At 38.8% G+C, this 23,288-nt stretch overlaps 2 long non-coding RNA genes across 3 annotated transcripts; both read right to left on the bottom strand.

Annotated features, from left to right (window-relative positions):
- Positions 1–2,975: 2,975 nt before the first annotated feature.
- On the bottom strand, positions 2,976–3,508 carry LOC122049152. The gene is made up of 3 exons (XR_006130857.1): positions 3,457–3,508; positions 3,193–3,258; positions 2,976–3,016 (listed from the first exon to the last, which is right to left on the bottom strand). It is a non-coding gene; the product is annotated as an uncharacterized LOC122049152 (long non-coding RNA).
- Positions 3,509–3,736: 228 nt separating this feature from the next.
- On the bottom strand, positions 3,737–4,510 carry LOC122049151. Of its 2 annotated transcripts, none has more exons than XR_006130855.1 (3): positions 4,396–4,510; positions 3,877–4,053; positions 3,737–3,784 (listed from the first exon to the last, which is right to left on the bottom strand). It is a non-coding gene; the product is annotated as an uncharacterized LOC122049151 (long non-coding RNA). The 2 variants fall into 2 exon arrangements; XR_006130856.1 differs by having other exon boundaries at positions 3,758–3,784; positions 3,864–4,053.
- Between the last annotated feature and the right edge of the window lie 18,778 nt (positions 4,511–23,288).

Here is a 23,288-nt window from a genome sequence, read left to right as displayed (position 1 = left end):
GCCTTCACCTGCTGACAGACAAGACATCTAGCTATGAATTTCACGATGTCTTTCTTCATACCGTTCCACCAATAACAACACCTCAAATCTCGGTACATACGGGTACCGCCTGGGTGGATCGCAAATCGAGAGCGATGAGCATCCTGAAGTAGCTCCTGTAAGACCGGGTGAGACTGAGGTACGCATAATCTACCTCGAAAGTATATAATACCCTCCTCATCTCGTGTGAACTCGGTCTGCTGCCCGGAAGCTATCTGGCTGCCAATAAACTGCAAATGTTGATCACCGGCCTGGGCCTCTCGGACCCTCGTCCTGACCGACGACTGAGCAACTATGGTAACCAGAATACCCTGCTCTGTCTGTCCCTGCTCCTCAAGACCTAACTCAGAAAAACCCTGAATCAAGCTCGTGACCACAACTCGGTGGCAAGCTAAAGTCCCTCTGGACTTCCTGCTGAGTGCATCGACAACAACATTAGCTTTTCCCGGGTGGTAGCTAATGGTACCATCATAATCCTTTAGGAACTCCATACATCTCCTCTGTCGGAGATTGAGTTCCTTCTGAGTAAAAAGGTATTTAAGACTCTTATGATCAGTGAGAATCTCAAATGTAATACCGTACAGATGATGTCGCCAAATCTTCAAAGCAAAGATGATGGCGGTTAGTTCCAGATCATGTACTGGGTAGTTCTTCTCATGCTCCTTCAACTGCCGAGAAACATAGGAGACTACCCTGCCGTGCTACATCAGAATAGCACCCAAACCCTGAAGAGATGCGTCGGTGTAGACACTACAACAAAAACTGCAAACGACAACGGATATTATCCGTTGTCGTAAGGTGAAAAAACTGTTGTAACTGAGGGTGTTGTAGAATGTATGGCCCTACGACAACGGTTTTGAATTCGTTGTCTTTGTAGACATTTGACAACGGTTTTTATCCGTTGTTGTATATATGCTCAAAATTTGACTACAAAGGATACGATAACGTTTTAAAACTGTTGTAGTAGATAATTTCAACAACAGAAATAAATCGTTGTGGTAGACTTTTTTTACAATAGATATAAACTGTTGTGGTAGATAATATTTACTCATTTTGCTTTTTTTTACAACAGTTTTAATATATTTTACAACGGATAAAACCGTTGTCTTTTATCACTTTTTTCAAAAAAAAATCGTTGTGGTTTACATAGTTTTTACAACATTTTTAACTGTTGTCTTTAATGTTCATTAATACCAAACAACCAATCTTATTTTACTATAAGCAAACCACCAATACAAAACTAAATATTTACTACATTAAATCCAAAATAAACATCCATATATACAAAATGAGTTGTTACTAATCAAAATACACATGTTTTCCATTACTGTTCTCCATATACATTAAATCACATGTTTTCCATTTGTTGTTCTCCATATGGCGCGCTTTTAATTTACAAATTAGCAAGGCAAGCTACATCCTAACAAAGCTCACTTCTTGCATCAAAAAAACTCAAGCCTCATGAATTGCCCCACCTGCAAAAGAAAAATTCAACAAAACTTATAAAATTCCATAATTCAAGATTATAGTCTACATGACAACATGAATTCTTGGAAAATAAGCAATACAAGGAAACATGCCATTTTATACTCGAAGTTGCATGTTTGAGGTGGTTATAGTCAAAATTACTATAAATATGATTACCAAAGAATAAGAGCAACTAAAAAACTACTTTTATCCAGTTAAGGAAAAAAATAGACAATTGCAAATTTTCCTCCTTCTCTTACGTTTTCAACTAATGACTGGTTTAAAGAGGATTTTTTGCAACTTCATCAAGTTTTACATTGACTCAAACTTATGACTACCCTTGAACATAATCTTTGAGTATCTATTTGTACATGTTGCAGAACTGTTAGCCACTGCTAGAAGAAATGGAGAAACTCTTCCAACTAATGTACTCCATGTGACTCAAGGAGCCTTATAGAAATATGGTTCTAATAATAATAATAATAAATCCTCTCTCAATCAGCTGCATTCATGAGTAACACATTGGAAGAGGAATATCAAGGCTGTGTCTGAAAGGAAAAGAACTCTGGTATTCACAAAATATAATTTAACCGTCAGTCCTTGCATAATGCAGAAACAACTAAATAAGCGTCATGTAACATCAAATGTTAGAATGAGGTATTGGGCAAAGGTATGTGTATAATTTATTTCATGGAACATCAAATGTAGAAACAGAGTTTTTTTTCCTTCAACCAAACATTTAAAAAAAAATGGAAATTTCCAAAGCATGACATAACTGCCCAAATCTGCGTTGGATATAGATACTTGGATAATGACACTCAAACAGTGACACTAAGAGTGAACAATCACTAATCCTATTGAACACATGTACAATTTGTAAAAATAGTCATGTCAGAGATTGCGATCATACTCATGTTGAACTATATCAAGTCCAAGTAACATAGACATGGAACAGTTGTAGCACTGACACCATATTCAACCACACAAGCATTATCATAGTAGAGATTTGAATGAACATTAGTTATCAAATTTCGTAAACAGTAAGCAGTAGAGTACTAGCCTTGTATGTTAAGCTTGTTAAATGTACAATATCTCATAAGAAAGTTTACCTTTAATGTTATCACAATAATCACATCCAGAGAGAATACACAAATCAATGAACTGATCCATAGTGAGTCTTAGCTCTTCAAGAACCTGAAAAATAAGGATGAGAATAAATACAGTAATTCAATTAGCAATAAGCAGAATAAATATACCTTTGAAACGTCAAATTCCATCACAGAGATTTTTTTGGAACTAGGATCCATTAAATGATGGAGAAACCTTGGTACCCCAAAAGTTAAAGTATCCATGTTTTCTGAGGCAACCGCAAACACCAAGAGATTGATAACAAACAAATACGTTTAGGATATTAAAGTTAAAAAAATAAAATAGAATGTGTTACATTGTATCATTTTACCTTGTCACTTTTGCAAAGAGCTGCGCATTGAGCTTCTGCTTCACAGGGTGCCTTTAGATCAGAAAGATGAGTTTAGCTTCTAAAACTAGAGATACAATACTTGTGTATTAAGCAATTGCATGCAGCTTTAGGAAATGTTTGCAAGAGAAAGTAAAATTGTGTCATTGTTAGTTCAAATTCTTGTAGCAAGGATAAAGAATTCAATAAGTGAAAGTGGACTAGTTTACCTCAATAGTAGGCACACCCATTAGTCTTAAGAGACGTTTACAATCTTCATTATGTTGCTTGGTTACCTGTGAAAAAACTCTACAGTCATCTACTGGAATCAAATTCTTCAAGAAAGTAATTTGAAAGTTCAAAATATATTTAAAGAAATTCTATGTTACATATGAAGAAAACAGATAATCAGCATGCTAACTTTATGTTGATTGCATCATAATCAATAAGATCCTCATGGTAATTTCCAATAAAATAGCAATATCAAAGATTACCTTGACAGTCCTTTTGCTGTACTTTTCAATTCCCTCCAAATCACCAGTCTGCAAACAACAAATGTAACCAAGACAGCAAAAGAAATTCTAGCACACTAAGGAGTCCCAATAAAGGTACTTGTTATGCACAAGCAATGACCTCAATTGTTGTGTTCAGATCGTTAGTTGCATCTTTCCTCTTTAAATATCTAAAGAATAAAATAAGCTTAAAGATTATCATTATCTTGCAACAAAAAAAAAGGAGGGGGACAATGACAAAACTGTAAAGACTAGCCTTTTGGCAAGTTCTTGTTTCTTCAACTCTGGAGGTTGACCGTCAAATACATATCTGGCATAAAAAAGATGATAATAAAATATGGTGGTTGAATGATAAACAAAATGATATTTAGACATGCAAATGGACTTACACTGGCTCGATACCTGCTTCTAATAATCTGATAGTTCGATTGAACATCCCTTGCAAATGACTTATCGGCCATACAAAATGTCAAGAGTTAGAAGAAGAAATAAAAAAGTCCAACTCATGCATAGATTTTTCAATGAACTCTGCAAATTCTTTCCTAATTCCAGGAAGTCCTCGAGAATCACTATATGCACCTGATTGCTCGAAAGAAAGTTGAGATTCTTATCAGAATGACTAAAACAATATTTACTCATCAACATGAAAAAAATAACAAGGCCTGCAGATGATGTTTTGGGTTTGTTACATATAAAGATACAACTAAAAACTGGAATATGACACAAATGTTATGAAAAGGTCAACATAAAAATTGCTTGGGTTACAAATGCACAAACAAGTACAGAATACATTTCTTTTCCAGATCACCATTAACAAGAGGAAACAAGTTGCAAAGCAGTTTAGCTTGAAAAACAGACTGCATCAAAAAGGAAAAGGTTTAAGTAGGCTGCGAGTTGAAAATTGTAGGAATATGTGAATACCTAAACCACCCGAATTCAATGAAAGATAATGTTTAGCTCTTGCAATGACATCTGCTGGGAATAAAAGCCCGACATTAGGGTCATCCAATAGAAATGGAACTTGGCACAATGCTACCACCTGGAGAATAGTATAGGTAAAAAATTACACCATTAAAAAGAGAAATCTAATGGAAAATGTCTCTTTATCTCAGGGAGCACAGAGAAGGAGAAATTGCTCCATGTACAAGGAATTTTTGACTTATGAAGATGATTTTTTCTCACTGAGTTCCTTAAGTCAAGCAATAGAGAAGAATGATCAACACTTTGATACAAGTAGTTTTTAAGAAAGAATAAAGAGAAAATGGAAACCTGACGGGGAAATGTTAATGGCTTCTATCCGAGAGCATGAGGGTTCCCGACATTTGTGAAAATAATCTGCAAACAACAAAAAAAAACCAATCTCATGGAAAGTAAGTCCAACTTGTATCTTGTTTCTTAAGAATAAATTGCAAGGGGAGTGCAGTATTATAACCTCAAATTTTAATCTCACAAGTGGCATCCCAACAAGCTAACAATAAAAAGAATCAAAGGCATATGTGCACTTCATATCTTGATACAAGCAATAAAGCAAACATATACAGTGCTAAATAACCCAGGAAGATATCTTCAACCAGATAACAAGAATGGAAAAAAAACAATCAAAGTCAGATCTTTCAGGAATCGAAATAAGAGTCTCTTTCAATAAAATTTATTCTATTTAACTCAAATCATGTTGTGGCACAATCAACGAAAATTGTGTATGAGAAAGCATCATAACCTTCTTCCCCTCCTTCTGCAACTCCGAAGCCCGCAGGTAAAGCTCCCCTTTGACAGCATATGCAACTTTCTTCACATTCTCATTCAGCAATCGTAGTCCAGCGGCTTCGGTGCCATCCTAATACTAATTAATGATTTAAAATCAGAACTTCTTATCTTAATACTGACTAAACAACAAAAGGAGTATAGAAGAGGTCACATGCTAATTTTATGATGGAAAGCAGATCAAACTTACTTGGACATCAAAGATTCTGATGCCTTCTCCAGGCATGGAAAAATTAGCCTATTTTGACTGAAACTTGTTGACTCTCTTTGTTAGAAAATAGGCAGTCTTCTTGGAGCATATAATGTAGAAATATGCATCTCCGACTCTGCTGTAGTTCTATAGACATGAACAGAAACAACAATAAACAAGGATGTCATGGCTAAAATCCTGATGCCTTCGCAGTCTGCTATAGACCCTGCAGAAGAAGCTTACTTACATGTGAAACAGACGTATGTTTTCATGTTCTTCTCTGATCTAAGAAGTCATTAAGAAAAACTAGAGGAACAAATCTCGTGGAAAATGATTGCCATATTCAATTAATGATACAATTAAGACGATTTGGTGAATTATTTTTTTTTAAAAAAAATGACCCTAATTCGATTGAATCTGAAGCAGAGGAAACCCTAATCGAAGGAAAAAAAGATCGAGCGCAAACCTGGAACTCGAAGGTGTGGTACAAGCTCATAAACAAGCGGAGGGCACTGGCCTGGAGGAGCATGGGCTGCGGCTTCCCGCCGTCATCCTCCTCGCCTCTTCCCAACGGTGTGAAGATGTCGTGTGTGTTGCTATATAGGGAAACAGGTTCGAAGAACCCTCTGCCAAGGCCAGATGACGAAGCGACGGCTTGCGTCCTGGAGAAGGTGATGAAGACCGCATCGTCGCTCCTGTCAATGACGAAGTTGGCGCTACCTGCATTGGCACGTAGGCAGCGGGTCCAGGCTTGTGCCAGAAGAGGGGAAGATGCAAGGAGCGCACCAAGGACATGGCTCATCTCGAACCTTTAGGAGGCAAAGGTAGACAAATCAAGAGTGAGGGTGAGAATGAGAGAGAGAGGAGAGCACACCGTTGTGGAGGAAGATCCAGTGGTCGACGGGATGGCGTGAAGAGATTGTATGAGGAGAGGGAAAGAAAATTGCCCTAGGTTCGGGAGCGCGAAGGAAAAACACGGCGCCGAAAAGAAAACAGCGAGGGAAAGGAAAACAGCGAGGGGGGAAATGACCAAATTCAATTACAACAGTTTTTTTCAAAACTGTTGTCGTAGACGCTAAAAACGCGGATAAAGACAACGATTTATAAAACCGTTGTAAAAAGTGTTGTCGTTTTAAAAAAATATTGCTCAATGACAACAGTTTTGCCAAAACCGTTGTCTTTTATATTTAATGGGGAGTTCAAAGACAACGGTTTTGGCAAAAACCGTTGTCTTTGAGCAAATACGCAACGTTTTCTCTTAAAACCATTGTCATAGGGGTGTTGTCGTTTGCAGGTTTTGTTGTAGTGAGAGCACAAATCCATCCTCTCCGGAGGGTAAAACCAAAATCGGAGCCGACACTAATATCCGTTTCAGCTCCTAGAAGTTGGTCTCGTAGTCCTCGAACCACGTGAACTTCGCGCCTTTCCTGGTCAGGCGTGTCAATGGCATAGCAATCTGGGAGAAACCCTCGACGAACCGTCTGTAATATCCAGCTAGTCCTAGAAAACTGCGGATCTCCTGAACTGATTTCGGCTGCTCCCTACTGGTGACAGCCTCGATCTTCTGAGGGTCTACTGAAATACCTCTGCTAGGGAACACGTGTCCCAGAAAATCGACTGAAGATAGCCAGAAGGCACACTTACTGAACTTCGCATATAGCTAATGTCGTTGAAGAGTCTCCAAGACTATGTGAAGATGCTGTGCATGTTCCTCCTCGAAACGCGAGTAGATCAATATGTTGACAACGAACTAGTCTAGATACTCCATAAAGATGCGGTTCATCGAATCCATAAATACCGCTAGAGCGTCGGTAAGCCCAAATGGCCTTACCATAAAAACTCATAATGTCTGTACAACAAACATTCTCAACCAGAGATCCTCGATAACAAGTCTAAAATCTGATCACTAACTATAAATCACCAAAGAATAGATCATCTAATGTGAGAGTTACGCTCCATCACAAGAAATACTACATATGTGGGAGCAACGCTCTACTACCAGCAATCCATAATATGTGGGAGCAACGCTCCACCACAAACAACCCATAATATGTGGGAGCAACGCTCCACCACAAACAATCCATAACATGTGGGAGCAATGCTCCACCACAACCATCTAAAATATGTGGGAGTAACACTCTACCACAATCACTGTGAGCAACCAAGGGTATCACAATCCAGTAAGCAAATCAAATCCATCGTCAACTCTATCAACATCGTAGTGGGTCACCCACTAATAGGAGAATTAGTTGACAAGACAATACAACAAATGACATAATGTAGACACTCCACATAAGTAGAATCATCATGATACCACCAATAATACACCTGGCACACGTGCACCCACACAACATAAGTATGATCGACGTAATCCTCCAATTAGTACACATCAAACATACTCATAACACAGGTATAAATCAGCGTGATACCTCCAAAAATACATTCCGAACTCGTGTGCATATATCAACGTAGGTATAATCGACAATACACCTCAAACAACACTCACCTAACATATATACACCTATGCCAAGAGTATAATCAACGTAATACTTTCAACAAATCATAATAGACACGAGTGTACACACATCACAAATATAATCAACAAGATACCTCCCATAATACCAAACACGTGTACACATACCATAACACAGATTTAATCGACGTGATACCTCAATAATACAATCAGACACGTACACCTAACTACATAGCTATCATCCACAAGGAACCTACAATAACCATATCGGAACATGTATACAAATACTACTTGTAAATGGGCAGTCTACCACAGGATTCCTACAGCACATAACAATCATATGTACACGCAACATAGCTATGAATAATCAACATATTTAACCCAATCAACCTAGCATTCCCTATGCTACCTTCTAAGTTATCCAACTAGGTACATACAGTCTAAGACTAAAGTACCCAAGGAATATGATACATCGATCCTCTATACACTGACCAAGCCGACAATGGTATATGGTTAATTTAGTCTTTTCCACGTCGGTACAAGCCATGTACTCAAATGTGCTCTAGATACCTAACTAAGCACAATAACCCAAAAATTTGTACCTCTAAAAATAGAGTATGACTATCCCCTACTGATCGGACCAACAAAACTAAATCGATCATCTACTAACTAATCAAGAATACATTAATCCTCCATAAGCAACTAAGGTATATCGATCCACGACTACCCAAATTAACAAGTGTAAATCAAACTTCTTCTGACCGATATAACAAGAGTAAATCAATTATCTACTGATGAAATTAACTAAGATAAAAAAATGGTATTCTACTGGCTAAGTCAACATGAATATGTAGGTACAATCCACTACACAGCTAATAATAGCAGAGGCTGGTATGTGCCTCCATCTCCTAACCAACTAGTAGTAACAGAAGCTAAAACTACTGGTGGTATGATATGAAAAATCACCAGAGACTATAATCCTTGATCTCTATTAAGGTCGACCATGATCAGTGACTAACCCATCATATGTAATAAGTGCTACAACAACCAGACAGGTACTAAATAAAAAGTGCTAATACATGTCATAAACTATAATAGTCAACAGTACATATACTAACAAAAAGGTAGGATAATAGTATACCAACATACCTCCTATAGCTTAGAGATGTCCTGCCGCTGCCAGGTCCCAAAACCCGAAATGTCACATCGAGAAAACTAAAACATGAAATCCGAAACACGGGATATAAGACTCGTAAATCGAGCTCTGATACCAAGACCAATAAATTGATATCAGATAAATTCTGAAAATCCAGAACACATAGCAAGTATCGTATACCTGCTCTGATACCACTAAATTGTCACGCCCCGGGGGAGTCCTTGCCAGAGGAAATTTCGGCAGCATCTCCCATGTACGGGTGACAATCTGAACCATTTCTACATACATAATATACCTCAGCCACAGGCGGTTGGAATATACACACAACCACGCAGTTTATATACAGCCTACTCGGCTGTACTAAAACCAAAACACAACAGAAAATGATAGAAATCTATATACAAACCAAAATACAAGACTGCTAGCCGGCTAGGCTTACACAACCATCAAACAACTCAAAACACTCCATAACAACACTCCAACGCCAAAACCAGAATATACAATGCTAGGTACTCTTAATACATAAAACAAATAAAAACATAAATGAAACCGGTAAGTCTGCAGATGTGACATGGGAACCGGCAGACAGGATACTCCAAGCAACTCTATAAACAACCTGGTACCTGAAAAAGATAGTGTCCACGGGGGTGAGTTTAACAACTCAACAGATACCTAGTTGACATGTATAGTAAACTATAACAAATGGTAATAACTATGGAGTATAGTCTCCTGGACAAAAGTTGGAAGATGCACAATAGAAAAGGCTGAAGAGAACTGTATTCACCAGGGCCTACTATCAGAATAGTCAGGTCGTCAAACCGAGAGTATCTTAAATCCTGTATGCATGTCAAACATATGCATCCATCCAAATGCAGCATATAAATGCAACAAACACAATCAGTAAATGCATAAATGTATATGATGCCAATGATGGGTCCTGGTCACCCCTGTCGCCAGTCAGTCATCTCACACACGATGGTGAGACCGAGTGGGTAGGGTTGTGACAACCGTGCATTCTGCCATCACTGCTCCTGATGAGTGACCGAGTGGATGAGATGCTTTCGGAGTACACCTATCCTCCTACCCCAAATCATAAGTGGGGGAGCGCAATGCTCTCATCTCCCGGTACACGATGACGGGGAGGGATCCCTGACGTGCTACCACGCTGCATCACACTACCCATGAGCGGACCAACGGAGAACCGACAGAGCAAAACTGACGTGCTACCACACTGCGACACGCTACCCATGAGCGGACCAGTGGAGCACCGACAGAGATGAAACTGGCGATGTGCTCAACAATAATGGAGCAGACTATCGCACAACATGCAATCATGCGAATGATGCATGACACTAAGAATGACAGAATCCTGAACAGCATAGAAATATCCATATATATATAAAATGTGTACCATAGGACAATGAACCAAATCAAAGGTACACAGACCAGATAAGGTATAAAAACCTAGATCCTGAACATAATAAACACATGGTTGTGTCACTACACCAATAAGCATGTATAATCCGGTAGGTACTATCATAAAGTGCATAATAAGTAAACAGAACAAGCATGTAACAGGTATCGGGTAGTGACCAACCGAAGCAAAGACGAAACATAATCATTACTAATGGTTATAACCTACTAAACATATCAACATAACATTATCAAAGATAAGTCAAGGTACCCGCCTCCAATGTAGATCGAGCTAGACAACCTCTGCGTCAAAGTGCTCGTCCAAATCAATGTCCTGTAATATCAAACATATACGGATTTAGCTAATACCCTTATGCATTTAATTAGCTAACCAACCATTACTCCAAATCCAACTAGGTTTAATTTAACCCATTTCACAATTATAATGGATTAGGTATCCTCAATTATCTACAATCAAATTGGATTAGATTAATACATGAACTAATCCAAAACTCACCTAACTCGATAATGTTCACTGATGGCTCACGACCGGAGGAATTCGTGATCAAAACTTAGCGACCTGATCTGTAGATCACCCTCAATAGAAATGGCTGAAACCCAATCAGGTCCGAAGCTTCCTCTGGTGAAATCCCAATGCCACTGTGGTGCCGAGCCGGAACAGAAAAGGGTGGCGACGATGCTAGGGCATAGCATCAACGATCAGCCGATGGAGAAGAGGGCTCGGCAGAATCCTGCGACCACAGTTAGGGCTCACGACAACCGGCACGGCGATGACGCTATGGCACAGGAGAAGGGGCAGCATCGCGGGCCTAGTGAGGAGGAAATCAACCGGTTGTGAACCCCACCTACGGTTCAGGAAATCGGCTGAATCAGGCGACGGTGGCGAGGCCGGTAGACACGGGAAGCAGAGATGGGGAAGTGGAAATGGAGAGTAGTGCTCGGATTCCCCTCGTCCTCTGGTTTTGTTCGCGGAGAAGAGTGGCGCCGTAGGGTGGAGAAGGTGAAACGACTTCGACGAAATGAAGTGAGGGCGTCAGTTTCAGGGAAGATAAGGAGAAATCGATGGTGAGGCGCGGGGGAGGCACGGGTCGGGGAAAGAAAAATGGGGAAAGAGAAATAAAAGAAAAGAAATATATATATATATATATATATATATATATATATATATATATATATATATATATATATATATATATATATAAAAATTAACTTTTCCTCACTTAAATGTGGTAGCCTAAACAGACTTTCCCGGGACCCCGTTTTTATCCCCGTAAACTCGCCCATACGAGCTCCGAAAAAATTCAGAAAAATTTCTAAAAATTCCAGAAAATTCCCTTATTATTATTCGCCATTTTTCAGTATTTTACACTTTATGTTCTGCATCAGTCATTGACCTTGTGTATGGCAACACTAAAACAACTTCCAAGTAAATTGCAAGTGCTAACAATGCACAAGGCACAATCTACAATTATAGAAATAAAAAAAAAGTCATCAAATCTTGTAAAATCAATCATATAAATAAAAGAAATGTTTATCAGATCTTGTAAAAACATGCAAGCTATTTATGGTCAAAAGAGACAAGTTTCAAAATCTTGGACAATTCACTTCAGCAGGTTAAAACTGGAACAAACGCTAATCTTGTCTAGTAGGATTGGATGGACTCTGGTTAACCTAGAATTTTCACAAGTTTAACTTGGAAAGAATAGTCAGACCTCCAAGTGAAACCACAGTCTAGATTTTTCAATACAGGGGTCCTAACAATTTATAAGGTATGACACAAATCATGAAAGAACTTAAGAGCATTGCCCAACTTACTGAAAGATATCATAGTGTACTCCTCTTATATTTGTACATTTGGACATAGAATAGGAAATCTCAATTACAACATTAATCATTGGAGAACAAAAATATTAGTTACGTGTAAACAAGTACTTACACATAAGAACGGGAATGAACAAGCTCCTGCAGGGAATCAGTAGTAAATCCATTCTCATCCATTAGCCAGTTCTTTAAATAAGTTTTGCATTCGACTGACAGGGTACACCGAGTTAACAGTACATACAATACGTACAACATAAAAATGAGGCTACGTACCATGCATGTAGCTAAGCTTGAATTTTACAAATCATTCTGACCACTAATACAGCTCACCAAGAAAGTGTAATGAGGAGTTATATTATCAGAGAATTTAAAATTTAGTGAGTGAAATGACAGGAATTGAAGAATGCATAGTACGAGATAGATGATGAACAAACTCCTTCAAGTTATTAACTTGCTTCTTGTCTAGTTTGACTTCTATATTGACTCAAAAAGTCTTACTATCATGTATCATTTTTATATGGGTCAATACACAAAATGGAATGAACAAATCAAGATCGAATTTAACTCCTAGAAAAGCAATTCTTGGCAAAGATACAAAGCCAAAAAATCAAGAACTCCAAACTAAAGGAAACAATTATTTGAAAACAAAGATTCTGCAGACACGCACATAAAAAAAAGGAAAGGGAAGAGAAGAGAAGATGAGACTAACCAGCCAACCATCAAATCCCAAAGCACCAGCTAGTTCTGTAAGTCGTTCAACATACAATTGGGAAGACTCCTTTGACGAAAGCAAGGTATCACAAATTACTCTACCTTCATCCCATTCAACCAAGAAAGTTCCTAAAACCTTCATATCCATTAAATCATGCAACAAATCAAAAAGAATAAGTCAAGTTTTAACGGAATAGAAAGCAACATCATGTGAATCAAGCTGACTGAATGAACTTAGTCAAGAGAAATATCCACACTTTGATAAATGAAAGGTTAATAAGCAAACAGAGGATAGGAAAGTTCAAAAAAAAACAAGATTGGATGAAGGAAAAAATGAATCTCAGAGACATAGAAACGTATGTGTTTTGAGCAAAATTAAATAGAATGTTGCTGATCAATCAACCACTATTTTATCTGTAGCGCAAACATGAATAAAATAGTGAGGTATAGTTCATAAAGAAAATCATCACCGTAATTATCAAGAATAGTGGAGCTGGAGCATTTTAGACCAAACAACAAAATAAAGGGGATGAGGACCATCGGGAGAAAATACCTTGACGCCATGGGTGTGGGTGGAGTTGGTCCAGCACAGCGGCGGCAGAATGACTAGGTCATGCGAGAAGTAGACGAAGACATCCATGAGGTAACAATGCCAAATCGCATATGCTCCGGGGTTGCCACTCCCCTGCACTTGCAGGTCGTTGACGTACCTGCCCTTAATGTCATGGCAAACGAGGATCCTACGGACGGGAGCAGGACGGAGGCACGGTTGAAGGGGAAATGAAAGTAGCAGAGGTAGGAGCGGGAGGCGAGGGCTTCGAGGCTGGTGATGGGAGAGGGCTGCGACGGGTCGAAGGGAGGATCCCATGGCTTGGGGTTGTGCTTCGGAAGGCTGTTGCGATGGAAGAGGAGGAAGTCGACTAGGGTTTTGAGGCACTTGTAGATCTCACGCAAGTGCTCCATTTGGTGGCATGGCGTGAAGAGATCGTCCAAGGAGAGGGAAAAAATGGCTTAGGGTTCGAGAACGCGAAGGGGAAAACAGGACACTAAAAAGATTTTCGGAGAGAGGGAAAGTAAAACTGTGAGGGGGGAAATGACGAAACGAATAAAGTTAAAGACAACGGTTTTATCAAAACTATTGTCGTAGCCCTTAAAAAAACACTTAAAGACAACGGTTTTAGAAAACCATTATAAAAAATGTTGTTGATTTAAAAAGAAGTCGCTTAATGATAACAGTTTTCACAAAACCATCGTCTTTTATATTTAATGGGAGTTCAAAGACAACAGTTTTGTCAAAAATCATTATCTTTGGCTAAATTTGCAACGATTTCTCTTAAAATCGTTGTCTTTATGGTATTGTCTTTTAACATTTTTGTTGTAGTGTTTACTCAATTTCTTTACTTCTTCCTGAATTTTAGGACACATTTCCATACATTGGCATTCCCTTTAGCGATTAGAGTATCTATGAGATTACTTTCACTCATCTCAAAATGCTCGAGAATTTTCTTAATGTAGTCCTCATTTGAAAGAGCCAACATTTTTCTTGAGCGATCCCTTTGGATTTGTACTCCAAGGATAAAGTCAGCTTCACCCATATCTTTCATATCGAAGTTAGCTAAGAATCATATTTTAATAGTTATTAAATACTTAATGTTGTTCCTAGCCAATAGTATGTCATCCACATACAATGATAGAATCACAAAAGAGTTATCTGACCCTATAAGATATACAACATAATGATCCTCCTCGGCCATCGTAAAATCATAAGATAACACATCCTTGTGAAATCTTAGGTACCACTATATGGATGACTATTTTAGGCCATATATTGACTTCCAAAGTTGACAGACCTTATCTTCCTGACTTACTAGAACAAATCCATGGGTTGTTCCATATAGATCTTCTTATCCAGATTCCCATTAAGGAAAGCAATTTTAACGTTCATCTGGTGTAACTCCAGATCCAAATAAGTGACAATCACTAAAAGTAAACGAATCGATATAAACTTGACTACTGGGAAGAAGGTCTCCTCATAGTCAATGCCCTTTATTTGCGTGTAACCCTTGGCTACCAAATGGGCTTTATACTTCTTGATCGATCCATCGACCTTCCTTTTAATTTTGTGATCCCACTTGTTCCCAATGACCTTTCTATCCTCAGGTGAGTCAACTAGCTCTCATACCTTGTTGACTTCCATTGATTTCATTTCTTCCTACATGACCTTCAACCATTCGTCCTTTGTTGAACACTCGATAGCCTCTTTGAATGTCCTTGGTTCTTTGTTATCCTCTAGAGTTATAATGAGAATCTCACCCTCAATCAGGAAATGAAGATGAGGTACTTTTTTTCCGATAACTCCTACGAGGAGAGAGAGCCACCACACCTTTAGATGGATCACTCTCACTAGAACCAAAATCCTTAATAGGACCTATCCCGTTGTTGGGTTTGGCTGAACCACCAGGCTCATCCATCTCGTAGAAGGTGAAGTCTCAATCGATTTCACCTCTCTTAGGGAAATCATTCTAGAGAAACTTGACATCATGAGACTCAATCTCATTGACAATCCCGTCTGTATGTTCTCCTAGGAACACGTGTCCCTTGGAGTGATCAGAGTACTTAATGAAGATACACTTCTTGTTGAGCGGCCAGAAAGAAGGGGTGAATTGCCCTGTAATGAAATTTTAATATTTTCTTTTGCTATCATTCTTAGTAAAGTCACACTGTTAGTTTAAACAACATAAATAACACAAACAGAAGTAAGTAAGAGACAAACAGAATTTTACTTGGTTACAACCAAGATGGTTATTAATCCAAGGTAAATGAAGTTCACTAAGATTCTCCTGTCGTTGTAGGCGGAGTAGCCTCTTACAGTCGTTAAAAGCATAAAAACAACTAACAGAATTCGTAGATGAAATACAAGCGTGTTGTTCTTTAATGAAAAAGATCAGGGATCTATTTATAACTCACTGGTCGAAACTAGTTGTTTGCTGACATGACATCTCCGAGAGCCTGGACCCTCTCTGGGCACCCCCAGCGAGGCAATCTTTATCTCCAACCAACGACTTCTAGATCGAATTTTTTCATATCCGAGTGCCTGAACTAGGGGTGTAAACAAATCGAATCGAGCCGAATATGCAGAAAAATTTAAGTCTCGAATTCGGCTCGAAATAGATATATTCGAGTTCGAGCTCAATTCGAAGCTCGAAAAATTCAAAATATTTGGTTCGAGTTCGGTTCGAATTAGGGCTCGAGTTCGAGTTCGGCTCGAAATATTAGAACATGTTCACGAACTATTCGAATTATTGCTCGAAAATAAGTTCGAAAGACTCAAAATTTATTTATTTAATATATATTTAAATTATATTAATAAATATTAAATCTCGCGAGTGGCTCGCGAGCGGCTCGAACAATATAATTTGAGCTCGAATTCGGCTCGAAAAAAAGTTCGAATATGTTCGAGTTCGGCTCGAATTTGGTAAATTCGAATACAAATCGAATATTTTTCGAGCCGGCTCGAAAAGCTCGCGAGCCGGCTCGATTCGTTTGCAGCCCTAGCCTGGACCATGTCCGGGCGCTCAGACCGTTGTTGATGTGGATCTGAATGTGATCCACAACAACGACACTACAACAAGGTGCCTATTAAGCACCTTGGTGGTTTGAGCGCCCATCTAGTCCGAGCGCCTGGACAGTCCATGGGCTCGGATCAGTCAACCATGCACTGACCATCCGACGCCTTCTCCGATTGTTAGCTTCTTCTCTGGTCACTTGGGTGATCCTCCGACCTTTTAGAGTTGAGCTCACCCGAACCCAACTTCAGCCTTCTCCTTGATCAATCTTCCACTCCAGCTTCTCATCCCTCAGAAGCAACACGCGCGTCCTTCTCGCTCCACACAGTGTACTCTTCCACAACTCCTCGTCTCTCGGATGTACCAAATCCGTCAACTCAATTCTCATGCTATCTTTCTCGTCCGCTGCGTCTTTCGCTCAACTTCTTGTGTTCCTAAATTTTTGCACACTTAGATACAAGGATCAAAACACCACAGAGCCTAACTTAACCCTGTTAGTCACATCAAAACTTATCCGGAGTACTTACGATCTCTTTTTTTTTTTATGTGCATTAATCATAGTTAAAGTTAAAGTAAAATAGACATAAAATTTATTTTTTAAAAAAATTGACATGAATTGATATGAATAAAGTAATTAAATTTTGCTTAAGAATTTGTAAATAAGTCCTAACTTTACCTCACTAATTTCTCCCCCTTTGATCACATTAAAAAAAAATAGGAGTGAACATTGAAATAAATTTGGAAAAAATTCTAAGGGATACATAAATACTTACTAACACATAGAAAAATTCTAGGAATTATTTTTTGAAAATATGATTTTTTTTACGAATTAAAAACCAATTAAAAAATATTTTTTAAAATTGATTTTATTCTTTGAAAAATTTTGAAATTTTTTTTCACTATCAAACACAATAATATAAAATAGTGATAAAATTTTCACGAATAATCATGATTCAAATAAGTAATAATAAATTAATTTATTTAGAGAGGTAAAAGTTTCAAAAAAAAAGGTTTAAAAATCTATTCCGAGCTCAAAAAATATCATAACTTTTTCTAAATATCAGAGAGAATATCTATAGAAAAAATAAAATGTTGAATATTGATCTTTTGATAATTTTTAATATTAAAAATTATTATTTGACCAAAATTTGTAGACAATTAATAAACGGTCAGAAAATTTTGAAAAAAAAATATTTTGACAGAGAACACAATATTTTATCAAAGACAAATAACTTTTTGAAAAAATAAATCTGTAAAATAATTTTAATTTTTAAAAATATAATTTTTGTTAAAAAATTCATAAAAAACAATATAGCTGGAAAAAAAATTAATTTTTTTTTTCTGTTAGTAGATAATATTTCCATTTTTTATAGATAAAATTTTAAACAGAAAATATGGCCAGAAAATTGACAAAATAATTGATTTTACTAAACAAGAATAAAACAAACAAATTAATTTTCTAACATGCATATGAAATTAATTAAAAGTAATGATATGCAAAGGGAAAAAATCTTGTAGAAAAACTAAGGATAGACACATAAATTCATGACACATCATATTCACTTTTTGTGGGCCTATCACTTTATGCGTCTATTCATGAGTTTTTCTCTGAGAATTTTTTCTTTTGCATATCATTTTTCATTAATTTATTGAGCTAAACATGATTTTGGTATTCAAAATAAATTATTTCCTAATAGATTAATTAAATATTTTTTGGGAATTAATTTTCTATCTACTTTTGTAATTTGGCCTATGTGGTTTCGTAAATACTAGTTAAACCTTTGATGATATTTAAAATTTATTTTTGGAGAAATTTGAGCATTAATTATCCTTTTTTAGCATTTCTATTTTATCTTTTAATTTTATATTTTCAACTATTAATTTCTTAAATTCTTCTTTTAGGCATGCATATTATTTCTTTGACTTTACATACTTTATTCTCTTTTTATATAAGGATCTACTTAGCATTTGCACAACTTTATATAATTGCTCTGGAGAAAGCTTATTTACTTGATATACCATATCACATTTATCGGTAGACGATTCCCCTTCATTGCTGCTTTCTTCTACAGTGTCTCCCCGTTCATTGATGTTTATTTCCGAGGTACTTTCGTTGTCTTCAGGTAAGTACTCAACAATTAGTACTGTTATGGTAATCTCCTTGGTCTCGGACTCTTCCAAAGATGAATCGGTATCCATAATAGAATCAAATTCTCCTTCCGTTGTCTGTTCGTAGAGCTCTAAAAACTTTTCCCAATGTTTTTTTGCACAATGATAGTTGCTAATTTTATCAAGTTCCTGAGCAGGCAGAACGCTCAGATGGTGGAACTCAACCCTACCATTTGCCATGAATTTGTCGTGCTACTTCTTAGTCCAAAGATGCTCTTCGAGTTCTTTTACATCTTTACTTTTGAGGACTTCAAAACCAAATTTAATAGAAAGCATTATATCAAAGTTAGTTCAAAAAAATATCTCCATTCTTCGTTTCCAGAACGTGAACTCTCCCTCGAATGTTGGTGCATAGGTGCTAGCTCTGGCCATCTCGTTGCTTCAGTTGTCGATTAGTCCTTCTGAGGTAGTTAGACTCTAATACTAATTGTTGGTTCCATATGGCCGATAAGAGGGGGATGAATTACCCTGTAATGAAATTTAAAACTTTCTTTTACTATCATTCTTAGTAAAGTCACACTATTAGCTTAAATAAAATAAATAACATAAAAATAAATAAGTAAGAGACAAATATAATTTTACTTGGTTATAACCAGGATAGTTGTTAATCCAAGGCAGAAGAAGCTCACTAAGATTCTCCTTTCGTTGTAGGCGGAGTAGCCTCTTACAGTTATTGAAAGCACAAAAACAACTAATAGAATTCGTAGATGAAATACAAGTGTGTTATTCTTTAATGAAGAAGACTATGACTCTATTTATAGTTCATTGGTCGAAACTAATCGCTTGCTGACGTGGCATCTCCAGGAGTTTGGACCTTCTCCGAGCACTCCTAGTGAGGCAAACTTTATCTCCATGTAATGACTTTGAGATTAAATTTTTCCATGTTCGGGCGCCCGGACTGTTGTTGAGGTGAACCCAAAGGTGATCCACAGCAATGACACTGCGACGAGGCACCTATTAGGCGCCTTGGTGGTCCGAGCGCCTAGACCATCTAGTTTGGGCTCCTGGATAGTCTGGGCGCCTGGATCAGTCAGCCATGTGTTGACCATTCAATGCCTTCTCTAGTTGCTGGCTTCTTCTCCGATAGATTGGGTGATCCTCCGATCTTCCATAGTTAAGCTCACCCGAACCCAACTCTAGACTTCTCCTCGAGTTGTCTTCCCTCTGACTTCTTGTCCCTCAGAAGCACCGCGCGTGTCCTTCTTGCTCCACCGGTGTACTCTTCCGTAGTTTCTCGTCCCTCCAATGCATCGAGCCCATCGACTTGATTCTCGTGATATCCTTCTCGTTCGCTGTGTCTTTCGCTCGACTTCTTGTATTCCTAAGTTCCTGCACACTTAAACACAAGGATCAAAATATCATAGGATCTAACTTAACCAGGTTGATCACATCAAAACTTACCCGGGATACTTACACTTCTTTCCTCATGGGCCTAACTTGCCATAATTGTGTGAGGAATCATAAACATACGTGACACAAGCCTATGATTTTAATTTGATAAGGTCAGGGTGCCTTCCTGCCCAAAGTTTGTATGGGGTGCTGACTACAGACTTCGTTGGAACATGGTTGAGGACGTAGGTTACAGTCAATAATGCATCTCTCCAATGGAAGATGAGTAAATTGGCTTGTACTATCATAGACCTCATCATCTCCAATACAGTCTGATATGGATATAACTTAGGGACATAGGAGGAATTTGGGCGGCTTGTGATGTGGTTATAGCTTAGGGACCTAGGAGGAATTAGAAGAAAAGTGAGGGACATTTTGGTCATTCTTCTAAGGGGAGGAAGAGGCACTGTTGCAAAGGGGGATGGGTCTTTGTTGGTTTGTTTTTTCATCGCCACCATGAATTAGGAGGGGAGCTTCTTCTCCCTCTCTCACCGCCACCCTCGAGCGATTGCTGCTGGCGACGGCCACCTCCGAGTCGTCTCCTTCCTTCCCCACGACAATGATGCAGGATTCCCACCTCCACTGCCGCCGAGAACACACGGTCGTCTCCCTTTCTATGTGCCGACGCTTTCGCAGCCAGCCCCTTTCCTCTTCCTCTCCGTCCCGACGACACCGATGCTACCTCTGTCTATCTCCTGCGAGACACCACCGCCTCGCTCTTGAGAACGCCACCTCCAACGCCGTTCGTCGTTGAGGCCTGTTGTCTTCGTGACAGGACCTCCTCTCTCCTCTCCCTCTCTTTCCCCGGAGGCCATCGCCGCATCCAGCGGCTACCATCTCATCCGGCCACCAGGATGCACCTTGTCACTGTCTTCCCTCACACAAGCAGCAACCCTCTTCTCCCTTAGCGTCACTCCCCTCACTGTCTCCACGCTGACGCGCCTCTCCCTCTCCTGAGCGTTTCTCCCACAACACTGCCCTATGACAGCCGTCCCTTAGCGCCATAGCAAGCCATCCCAACTCGCTCCAGCGCCTAGGGGTGCTGCAGTTGCCCACCACAACCGTGGCCTTCACGTCGCAACCACTACCGCCTTCACGTTATGGATGGTGGTCGCTATCTTTGAGAATCCGACATTTATCCGGTGTAGATTCCTCGTCGTCGTATGCCTCCGACTTGTGTTCCATTGTTGTGTTCCTGCCTTCGAGCTGATTTGTGTTTTCGGCTTTGAGTCGAGATTATTTTCCAGTCTTCACGTCGTCTTGGCCTACGTGCCGTTATTATATCCCAACCTGTGTGTCGTTATCATATCTTAACATACGTGTCAATATCCTATCCCAGTCTGCGCAACAATGTCATATCCTGGCATGTGTGTTGAGGTCGCATCTTGTTTCGTGCCATCGCCTCTAGCTTCACATCGTCAGATCCATCTCTCTAGCCTGTTCAGAGTCATCTACTCTTCCAGGTCACGACAACTCAACCAGCATCCCGACCAGCTCACCGATCCACCCGAGGGCGCCCTCGAGCATCGGGGTACTAGAGACCGGGGCGACCCGGTCGTTGGTTGCAGGTAGCGTTGACCAGAGGACTTCTGATGACTTAGTCAACATAAAAGACATCTCAATATACCCCCCCCTTTGGGACATCGCGATTCGGTCAACATTCCATCCACCTCACCCGACGGTTCATCTGACTCAGATTCCGGATAGGATCATAGTCATATTCCTTCTCTCGGCGACTCCATTTTACTATAGAGTAGCAGGAATAGTCAACTATAATTCCTCTCTCAAAAAATAGTTCTTTGAACTGTTGAGATAGATACTCACGCCCTCGATTGGTTCTAAGAGTTTTTGTAGATCCACAAAGGCCAGGAAGAGGAGAGTTGGATTGCCCTGAAAAGTAGTTAGCTAAAATCTCTTGGTAGAAACTTGACAAGGATACAAGATTAATAGAAGAAGTTGATTAACATAAAAAATAACAACTTAATGAAAAAGTAAGAAGGCTAAGTTTGTTACTTAGTTACAACCTAGGTGACTGTTAATTCAAAGAAGTTAAAAAAGTTCCACTAGAATGACTCCTTCGTTGAAAACGGAGTAACCTCTTACACTCTTTAAAAGCTCATAAAAAGACTAGGAATGAATTACATAATTTATTGTTCAAGTTGCGTTTAATTTCTAGCATCAGGGGATTTTTTATAGCCTCCTAGGATGGACTAACCGTTGCTTTTCGTCGCTCAGAGGCACCTCCAAGGAGGTTCAAGGCGTCTCCAAGAAGATAAACTTTATCCTCTAGAGATAAAGCTTTATTTTCTTCCAACGACATCCTAACAGCTATTGAATGCACCTCCAAAAGGCTTGAGGGTGCCTTCCATGAAGGCTTGAGGGCGCCTCCAACAAGGTTGTAGGCGCCTTCCACAAGGCAGCTCGCCCAGTTAACCATCAAAATTGGCTAACTCTTCCTCGCTTGCTTGGGTGATGCTCTGGTCATCCGGAGTTGAGCTCGCCCAAACCCAATTCCGACTTCTTCCTCGAGCAGACTTCTTCCTTGGCTTCTTGTCCCTCAGATATGTCGCGCTTGTCCTTCTCGTCCGCCGGTATACTCTTATGCAGCTTCTCATCCCTCGGACTCACCGAACTCGTCGACTCTCTTCCTATGTCATCCTTCTTGTCCGCTGAGTCTTTCACCCATTTTTTGTACTCCTAACTTCCTGTATACTTGGACACAAGACAACAAATACAACAGGACCTAACTTGACTTGATTTGACAGCATCAAACCCAATCCAAGGTACTTACCATCTCTTCCTTTTTGATGTGTATATATCCAAGTTAGGGGAAAAAATAATATTAAAATTTGTAATTTATTACAAGTAACAAATTTGAAATAAGTGTAATCATGATTTTACAAAAATCATGGAATTACCTCCCCTTAACTTATTCTCTCTCCCCCTTTGATCATATAAAAAAAACAAGGGTAATTAGTGAAAAGTTTTTAAAAAATATTCTAAGGTTGAATGAATCAGTAAACAAGTTAGAATATTTTTTAAAGATTTATTTTTTAAATATTCAAATTTTGGAGATTAAAATGTCAGTTTTTTAAAAATAATTTGAAAATTAATTTTAAGTTTGGGAAAATACTGATTTTTTTA

This window comes from Zingiber officinale, chromosome 2B (assembly GCF_018446385.1).
Source record: "Zingiber officinale cultivar Zhangliang chromosome 2B, Zo_v1.1, whole genome shotgun sequence".
Lineage (NCBI taxonomy): Eukaryota > Viridiplantae > Streptophyta > Magnoliopsida > Zingiberales > Zingiberaceae > Zingiber > Zingiber officinale.
The sequence above is the reverse complement of the archived record's forward strand: the minus strand, read 5'-3'. Positions and strand labels throughout refer to the sequence as shown.